Source organism: Mustela nigripes, chromosome 5 (assembly GCF_022355385.1).
Source record: "Mustela nigripes isolate SB6536 chromosome 5, MUSNIG.SB6536, whole genome shotgun sequence".
Classification (NCBI taxonomy): domain Eukaryota; kingdom Metazoa; phylum Chordata; class Mammalia; order Carnivora; family Mustelidae; genus Mustela; species Mustela nigripes.
The window spans coordinates 34,405,602-34,415,254 of record NC_081561.1 but is presented as its reverse complement, the minus strand read 5'-3'; positions in this window follow the sequence as shown (position 1 = coordinate 34,415,254).

Here is a 9,653-nt window from a genome sequence, read left to right as displayed (position 1 = left end):
TGTAAACACTGGAGGTAAGATTCAACTTCGAGTCTGACTCAAAACCCATGCTATTCCTTTTTGATCCATCTCTACTCTGTTAAGTCCATGGTCTTCCTCCTTTAGGCAATATGCATGATTGACCCTATGAGAAATAGTGCCAGTGATAAGCGTCTTAACCAACTAGACGTGAAGTTAAGTTTCATATAGTGCTCTAAAGGGGAAAAAATAGCTTTAAAAGTTTCCTCAAAGTGTAAAGAGTTGAATTTAAACACTCAGATTAGTCCTGCAAGGTCTTTTTCAATGCTTTCCAGGCAGCCTATGTCTGGGAGTCACAATTTGGTCACGAATTAGCAAGTATCTTTTGGCAAACCATTGATGCGACTTCTCTAACTTGCTGCCTCTTCATCTTTTAAGAAGGAATAGAACTCCAGGGATGTGGAGTTATTGATAGGGAAAAACTGTACTCTGAGATGGCTAACCAAACCAACAAGGGAATTCCAGTCTCTGTCTCAAAGCCCTTCCGGGTTTTTCTTTCCTATCCTGCTTCCTGCACGCACCAAAAGTACCAAGTATGCGGAAGTAGAAGGGTATAAGTCCCACTCCCTGCTTGTGTTTGGGGCTCAGACCTTTTGGAGAACAACCTCGTCTGAGCCCGCCGGTGTTAAATAAACCTTCGATTCTCCAAAGTCCCTGAATGCCGCTTGATTCTTCCACCAGGATCCAGTCCAGGTTCTGCAACATTATCACCAGAAAAGCTGCATGAGCGTTTATCCACCTTGTCTTCCCAACCAGTGCCTCTCTAGGGGTTACATCATGTCCACAGTGCTTGGAGGCTGTGATTCCCCTTTGTGGCTGAGATAAATGCCAACACACAAAGGTTCAGGCTGTTTTTCTGGTGATAGCACATTTCATTTAACTGCAGCCTCTAGCCAGTTTGGCCCCCATCTATGTGTTCTGAAAAAAATTTTCTTTCTTTCTTTTTTTTTTTTTTAACTGAAAGCAGGGAAAAAAAAATAAAACCCATAGAATTTTAAAGGAAAAATAATCTTGGAAAACAGTTAGTCCAACTCCCTAATTTTGTGAATGAATAAATGGAGGACACATCCTAAGGTAAGGATGTAAAGCAGGTTGTCCCTGACTCCAACTTCACTCACATGGAATAGAGCACAGAGATAGCCCCCCCCCCCCAAAGAATCAGGTTATCCTGAGATCTACTAGTAATTCCAGGAACCCCTTCAGGGTTTTGAAGATTAAGCAAATATTTCTGGCTCACCAAGGATAAAAAGTCTGTAGTAAAATTACTTTGAAAAGTTAAAATCATTATATAACCTGAGATGATATTATTAGTAATAATCTATTCTATCATCCTCTCAAAAATACCATCTTTGTCATTATGACAAAGGGAAATTAAGTTGTGGAATTTTGACATAATTAATCATTAACTTCATTTTCTTCAGACATGAAATTGACTTTAATACATAGCAAAAATAAAGTAAAATGAAATAAAAATCAATTTCTAGTAATTTTTTGCTTCTTAGTGAAAAGTCTAATTTATAAGGTCTGTTTATGGAAATTTTTATTTTCTTCATCTTTTCATCTTTCTTCACCCCTCCCTCCCACCCCAACCCTTGCTGTTCCTCCCTGTTCCTGGTCCCCTTTGTGTCTCCACCCAAGAGGGAAATATTTTTGAGCATAAAAATGGGGAGACTGGGATCAAGGGATTTCTGGAATTGTTGAGTTTCCATGCTTGAGGATTCTTTGCAACAGTGGCAAAAGTTCAAATACTAAATGATACATTTAAAAGTACATTGACAGAAATCAAGAGCATATTTTCACTAAATGAAAAGCACAGATCTCTTAAGTACATATTTGTCCATTTGGTTCCATTCCTTAGACCAAGTTCACATTGTTTTTTCAGTGTCTAAATGTGCACAGAGCTTCTAGCCAGACTGTGACACCCCACTTCCATGTTTCTTCCACAAATTAAGCCATTAAGGACATTTTCATGTTCATATTCATCATTTATGTCTCCTCGTGGTATTGCATTTGATAGTGGAAAATATTATCAGCACATTATTCTGGTTACTTTGGCAAAGTGAATTCTCCTTAATAGTATTCTATTACATACCCCATGTGAGACTGAGAGACTTGCAAACTTTTTTCCCCTCTTCTCCCTGAGTCATCTTGTCTGGCATTTCACAGTACATTCCAGAAGGCAAGACGGGGAGAGTAACCGCAACAGTAGCAGAGGCAATTCTTTGGGAGGAAACGCCTTTGTTTGAGGGAGGGGAAGAGAAAGACAGATGGGGGGGGGGGGGGGGGGGGGGGAGGTGGAGAGAGGGGGAATCAACACTGTCAGGAATTAAGAAAATAAGGAATATAGGTTACTCACTATTCATCTCCTTGAAGGGTTGTTCTGACCACTCAAAGAGTGAAACACAAAAAAGTTAAAGAGATTCAAGGGAAAGAAATTAGAAATAAAAACTGAAGGCTTGACCTTGATCTTGGTCTGTGTTCTACCTCATTATACTGGGTTTCTCCTTTGGGGCAGGCTAAGAGGATTAAAAACACTTGGCCTAATGGGTGTGTGTGTGTGTGTGTGCATGTGGACATGTGCATAAAATTCCCAGTTTAAGCTTTAGTCTTGGACGTTGTCATAATATTCAGCCTAAGGATTTTCCTACTGTTTTAATGACTGAACCACCCAGGCACCACCGCCACTCTTTTAAAAGGCATTATGCACAAATGCCATTTTCCTTTACAAAGCAATCTCCAAGTAAGGATGGCAGCCTCAACTCTTCTATTAAACTGGGAACTGGGAGCTATTAACCTAGTTTTTTTTTTTTTTTTAAGATTTTTTATTTATTTATATGACAGACAGATCACAAGTAGGCAGAGAGGCAGGCAGAGAAAGAAAGGAGGAAGCAGGTGCTCTGCTGAGCAGAGAGCCTGATGCGGGGCTCAATACCAGGACCCTGGGATCATGACCTGAGCTGAAGGCAGAGGCTTTAACCCACTGAGCCACCCAGGCGCCCCTATTAACCTAGTATTTAAAGGAAAATCAAGAATGACTGATTTTCTCACCTATCCTGTCACATGAAGCTACCATTGCCTAGTAGCAGAAAGTCTAACGGAAGGCCCATCATAACAGAAGCAAAGGTACACCATCTTTCAACATATTTAAGCTAATTATTGGATTATTTTAGTGGTGGATGGGTATATGGCAGCAGAGACAGGACAGAGAAAGGGCAGTAGAAGGAGCCTGGAGCAAAAACATACTCTCAAGCAGTTCCACGCTCCCAAAAGATGTCCAAGAATTGCACATACTGTCCAAGAAGTTTTTGAAACTATTATTCTGACATCTTTCTGACCTTATATTTCTATATTTTGAGTCTCACAAAGACAGCGTTGTTAGAATTTCACCTACTTTATATTAGATACATTTTGTATAAAAGTAACATTACATTGTAGCAAAGCATTCAAAAACCTGGAACAAGTTCCAGGGTAATTGTTTAAATAGTTGCATTGCCTTGGGCTGTAGATCTGGGTCAGGGAAGAGGAGGTAACTTTATCCACTGGCTTCATGGCTTCCCACAGTGGAGCGTCAGGTGACTATTGCTAGGCTGCCCCTAGTCATAGTCAAAGAGGTTAGTTATCCTCTAATGATTTTCCAGACATATGGAGCCTGTGGGCAATAGGACCCAGTGACAGTTGAAATGCACTCACGTGGATGGGGGAGAGGGGCAGAAATGTAGACAATGTTCTCGAACTTTCTAGAGTTTATGTTCTTGCTTATACTGCTTAGTGTGGGGCTAAAGAAAGCCTGGCTAATGGTATTTCAACAGGATTTGTGCTGTAAGGACCTATGTAGCCAGAGCGACTCCATCTTGGTTAAAAGCCATGTTGTTGTTTGTGCAGTAAAACTTAAAACTGACCCTGCTCTCCCCCCCGCCCCAACCCCGAGAAACTTACTTAGAAACAAGTCTGGGAAACCAGTAAAATATGGTCGGCCAGTTTCTTTTTTTTTTTCTTTTTTTTTTTTTTTAAAGATTTTATTCATTTATTTGACATAGAGAGATCACAGGTAGGAAGAGAGGCAGGCAGAGAGAGAGGAGGAAGCAGGCTCCCTGCTGAGCAGAGAGCCCGATGCGGGACTCGATCCCAGGACCCTGAGATCATGACCTGAGCCGAAGGCAGCGGCTTAACCCACTGAGCCACCCAGGCGCCCGGTCGGCCAGTTTCTAATAACAGAGCCCAAAATACAAGGTCAGGTCGGCCAGTTCCTGATAACAGAATACAAGGACGAGTCAGGCCAGGTGGAGACATCCAATCAGTAAAGCACCCGTACTGTCTTCTTAACTGCGAAAGAATGTAAACTCCACCTTTTGGGTGCCAAACTTGAGCGCCAATTCTGACCCGAGTAATAGGTTAGTTCAAACAGCTACTACAGGGTAAATTGTAATTCAATTGGCCACCTGCATGTGACATAACATGACATAACATGCAACTTTCTCTGTATGTTACAATCTCATTGGCCACATATGTGTGGCCAGGCTTTTGCCCTATAAAAAGTAGCCTGTAAGGGAGGGGTCGCTGTCTTCGGAGGCGGCCCTGACAGGTCAGTCAATCAATTCTTGAGGATGTAAGATGGGGAGGGGTCACTCTCTTTGGAGACGGCCCTGGCTGGTCAGTCTGCTTCTAATGCTTGGCATAAAATAAAGCTTTGTGTAACTTTAACTTTGTTTCAGTCTCGTTCCCCTGGCCAATCAGTCTGACTTCTAATACTTGGCATAAAATAAAGATTTAAAGAACTTTTACTTAGTCTCAGTCTCTGTTTCGTTTAATAACGGACCTAACAGTGCCATGCTCTGTCATCCAACGAATAGTTTTCAAAGCATTTGAATTGAATTTTTAAGCAGAACACCCCAATGGCATAGAATTAAGAAGAGGTAAAAATGTAAAAAAAAAAAAAAAAAAAAGTAAAAATGGTCTGCAAATGACCATTAGGCTGATTTAATTCCCCCACCCAACCTTCAAAAGGGAAAGGGGGCAGAGGAGAAGGAGAATGTTGTAGCATTAGGGAGTCATTTCTGAGTAAAGTTCCTTACTCTCTGTGGCAGAGCAGAGTTAGGGGTTTTTAACAAGAAAGTTGTAATTCAGCAAGAAGGAGGGGTGAGTGATTAGATGCTCAACTTTGATAGAGCTTTTAAATTATTTATAGCCAAAATAAAGCAAGGTAACAACTCCCCCAAATCAAACCTCAGTGGTTTAAAATAACAAGCACTGGGGTACCTGGGTGGCTCAGTTGGTTAAGTGACTGTCTTCAGCTCAGGTCATGATTCTGGGATCTTGGAATCGAGTTCCATATGGGCGGGCTCCCTGTGCTCAGTGGGGAGACTGCTTCTCCCTCTCCCTCTGCCTGCCACTCCCCCTACTTGTGTGCTTACTCGCTCTCTCTCTCTCTCTGTGTCAAATAAATGAATAAAACCTTAAAAAAAATAAAAAGACTTTAGTTATCATATGACTCCATATATCCTTTAGCAGGCTAACCTGTGTGTATATTGTTATGGTGGTGCCAGAGACATAAGAGGACAAAAGTGGTATCAGATATACACTTTTTAAAAAAAGATTTTATTTATTTTGTTTGACAGAGATCACAAGTAGGCAGAGAGGCAGACAGAGACAGAGGGAGGAGGAAGCAGGCTCCCTGCTGAGCAGAGAACCCGATGCGGGGCTCAATCCCAGGACCCTGGGATCATGACCTGAGCCAAAGGCAGAGGTTTTAACCCACTGAGCCACCCAGGCGCCCCTCAAATATACACTTTTTAATCCTCTTCTAGTATTAAGTTTGCTAACATCCCATTAGCCAGAAGCCATTACAATGCCAAGCCATAGCAAAGGGCATAGATACAAAGTGGGTTAAAATTGGAGCCCTCGGGATGGCTGCCATTTTGTCTGAGCAGACACCTGGAGGCAGCTTGTGGGCCCTCGGTTTGCCAGATGGGTAGGCTGCTGGCATGAGACAGCAGTGCCTGGTAAAGACTTAAAGAAATGGTTTCAGTTGAATGAGAAGAACTCTTGGCCAAGCAGAAGCAAGCCATGGAGATCTGTGAAATCACCCACTATTATGACTGGGAGGGCACCAGCATTGTGGCTGCTATTTAGGGAGAGAAGGAAACATTTTCTTTCTTTTTACCTACTGTGTGTTTAGAGCCATGTAAGAATGTTAGCTTTTATCATTCAGTTAACCCCTGTCACATTTTTTTTTTTTTAGATTTTATTTATTTACTTGACAGAATGAGAGAGATCACAAGTAGGCAGAGAGGCAGGCAGAGACAGAGAGAAGGAAGCAGACTCCCTGCTGAGCAGAGAGCCTGATGCGGGGCTCGATCCCATGACCCTGAGACCATGACCTGGCCGAAGGCAGAGGTTTAACCCACTGAGCCACCCCGGTGCCCCACCCCTGTCACATTTCTAATGTTGGGGAGAATTATCTTTATTTTTTAAACTCTGAAGATGAATATGGGTTAATTTCTTGAAATAATAGTGCAAGCAAATGGCAGAGTTGCTTTTTTCTGACTTCAAAGCTCATACTCTCTGCACTGTATTTTTTACCCTTTGAACCTGCCTCCTTCTTCAGCCATCATATTCTGTCTCACTTTTCTCTCCCTTGAAATATTTGAAAGATGCACCTCTTCCTATTGTCTATTTCTCATTCACCAGAGAAGAGTAGAGCATTGTAGTTAAGATGGGTTCTGAGCACAAATGGCTTGGTTCAAATCCTAATTCTGCTACTTTTCCTAATCTGTGTGATGTTCAAAAGTTACTGTCTTCTCCCTGCTTCTTTTTCCTCATCAGGAAAATGAAAATGATTGTGATAGTTGCATTCACCTCATAGAGCAGTTGTGAGGATTAAAGGCATTTGTACTCAAAGAAGATGGAGGAAAGCCTTGCCACTCAATAAATATGCAAACTGTATTAACTATTACTATTACTATTGCTAGTCTTCAACCAAGTGGAATCTAGAGTCTGTCAGTCAGACAGAAATGTTTCTGTCAAATGTCCCCCGTGTTCTTGGGGTCACTGAATGCAGTAATATCTTTTCAGGATCTGTCCTCCTTGGCGTCTGTGTCGTGCTTTGCCCAGATTCCCAGATTCACAGCATGAAACCCCTCTATTAGCCTCTCAGCAATTTGTTTTTCTCTGCATGCCCATTAGTGGTTCCTTCTTTGGGAGATGTAGATCAACATATCCAACTGCCTATACATATCTCCACAGATACCTCAGACCCAGCATGTCCCAAACTGAGCCCACTGTGTTCAGTTTCCAGAACTCCATTTTCTCTTTCCACTTGCCCCTTTTTGATGAACAGTCCAGTTAGGTCTGCCGTACCCCAAGTTTACGTCCTCTCTTTCATGCTCCTCATTTACTCTTATATGAAATCCTTTGTAGTTACTGTCATGCCCAGGTCTCAACTAACATCTTTTACTCAATTCCAGGTGTCACTTATTTAGCAAAGGTCTTAATAACTCCTCACTTGTATTCCTGTACTTACTTCCTCGTGGGCCACCTTCCTTCCTCCATTATTTACTCGGAATCTATTCTCTACATCGAAGGCAACATCATCTTTCAAAACTGTGATTTGATAAATATTACTGTCTTGCTACAAGTGCTTCAGCATAAACCCCAAACTCTTTTATTCAGGCATAAAATACAACTTTGGGGCCCACTAACTCCTCTAGTCTGATACCCACCCCTCCCTGTAGCCCAGACAGAAGGAAGGGTTAAATGAAGAGTTGGTTACATTTGGAAATGCAGGGGAAAGAGGCAAGTTAAAGTAATTAATATGTCTTCACCATGGGACACAAAAACCTAGATGATTTGACTTATCTTTATTCATTCATGCATTTCATCAACAAATATTTTTTCTATTGGCCGCCTTATAAAGCATGTTAGGGATCTATTAGTGTAGCAGTTAATCTAGGTGCCAGAGATATATTGTGAAACAAAGCAGACTGCTCTAACAGGGTAAGAATGACAGTAAATATGTAAACCTACAGTATTTAAGATAGCGACACATGGCATAGCAAAAAAAAAAAAAAAGTTAAAGGGGACAAGGAGTGCTGGCAGAGCTTATTGGGAGTTGCTATTTTATGTGGTAGGGTGACTAAGAATAGCTTCCCTGAAAAGGTGACATTTCAGCAGAGATCTGAAGAAAGCACGTGCGAGAGTAAGCCATGCAGGTATGTGTGGAGGACATATTTGGTGCGGAGAACAGCAAGTACAAAGGCCCTGAGGGAGGATTAGGCAAAGGATGTTTGAAGAACAGAGATTAGGACCCTGTAACTACAGCAGAAATAGCAAGAGGAAAATAGTAAAAGGTAGGAATAGGGGTCATAGCAGTGTCTAGAGCCCGACCATGAAATCTTCAAAGCCATTCTAAGGATTTTAGCTTTTATTAAGAGGAAAATGGGGAGCTCTTTGCAGGGATTTGAACAGAGGAGTGATATGAGCTCTCCGGACTTGTCCGTTCATCTCCTTTTCTTCCTGGCACACTAATGACTTGAAGTTCCCCATTCTTACTCTGCCTCTGACTTTCTCTGTGCATGACTACCTGTGCCCAGAACTTCCTTCACACTCATAACTGCCTCTCCATCAATCTCCCACTAGATCTTCAGGTTCCATCATAGATATTAATTCTCCATGAAGGTTGGAGTAGGTGTCCTTTCCAAGCTTCCCCATGACATTTTCTTGGTCAAGATACTTCTGCAGGCAACAAACAGAAAACCAAATTATCAGTGGAGAACATCATAAGAATAGTAAATGCTTGTCTGTGAGATGCTTAGAGCTAGATGGTACCATCATGAGTTCAGCAACTTAGGTGTATTCACAAAGACCCATGTTCTTTCCATTCTTTGGCTTCACCATAATCAGGATATTGGCTTTCATCTTCCATCTTGTCCCTGCTTGTTGTAAGATGGCCCTCTCTTATCCTCACAGGTCTCAGAAGCCAAAGCAGGGACAAAGAAAAGGGATTCAAAATGCTTTCTCTTTTCAATGTCCTTGCCTTCTGTCCAGGGAGATCATCTTTCCCAGAAAGCCCATTAGAAGTTCCTTTGTCTAATTAACTGGGACTGGGCCATATTTATTATAACTGCTGTTCAACTGTATCCCCCCACATTGTATCATAATGCTGAGCCCAGATTTGACATATATTTTCATCAATTAATATTTGTTGACTAAAATAAATATTTAGTGGTTTTTATTCTCTTGGGTAATAGAATGTGAAGGTGAAGGGTAGGAATTTTATGAAAGTAGCACATTTCCCAGATAAGAACTGCTGACTAGAAATGAGTCAAAGAATTGCTAAATCATGTCGTGGTTTCACCTATGCTTGAAAATAGCAAAGTAGTTAAGTTCTAATTTGTATGTTAGAGTTTCCAAATAAAAATCCACAAATTCCCAAAGGATTGTAGTGAAGTTCCCATTATCAAAACCATGGAATTTAAACACGCTTTGAAGATTTTCTCCACCCTGCTTTCTGTTCCTTGATAATGATCTTCAAAAAGTCTCATTTCTGCTGAACTATAGCTGAACCTCATGGGTCTGCTGTAAACCATAATCCCTAAGATATGGATTAGGCACAAACACAAAATAGCACCCAGAAAGAG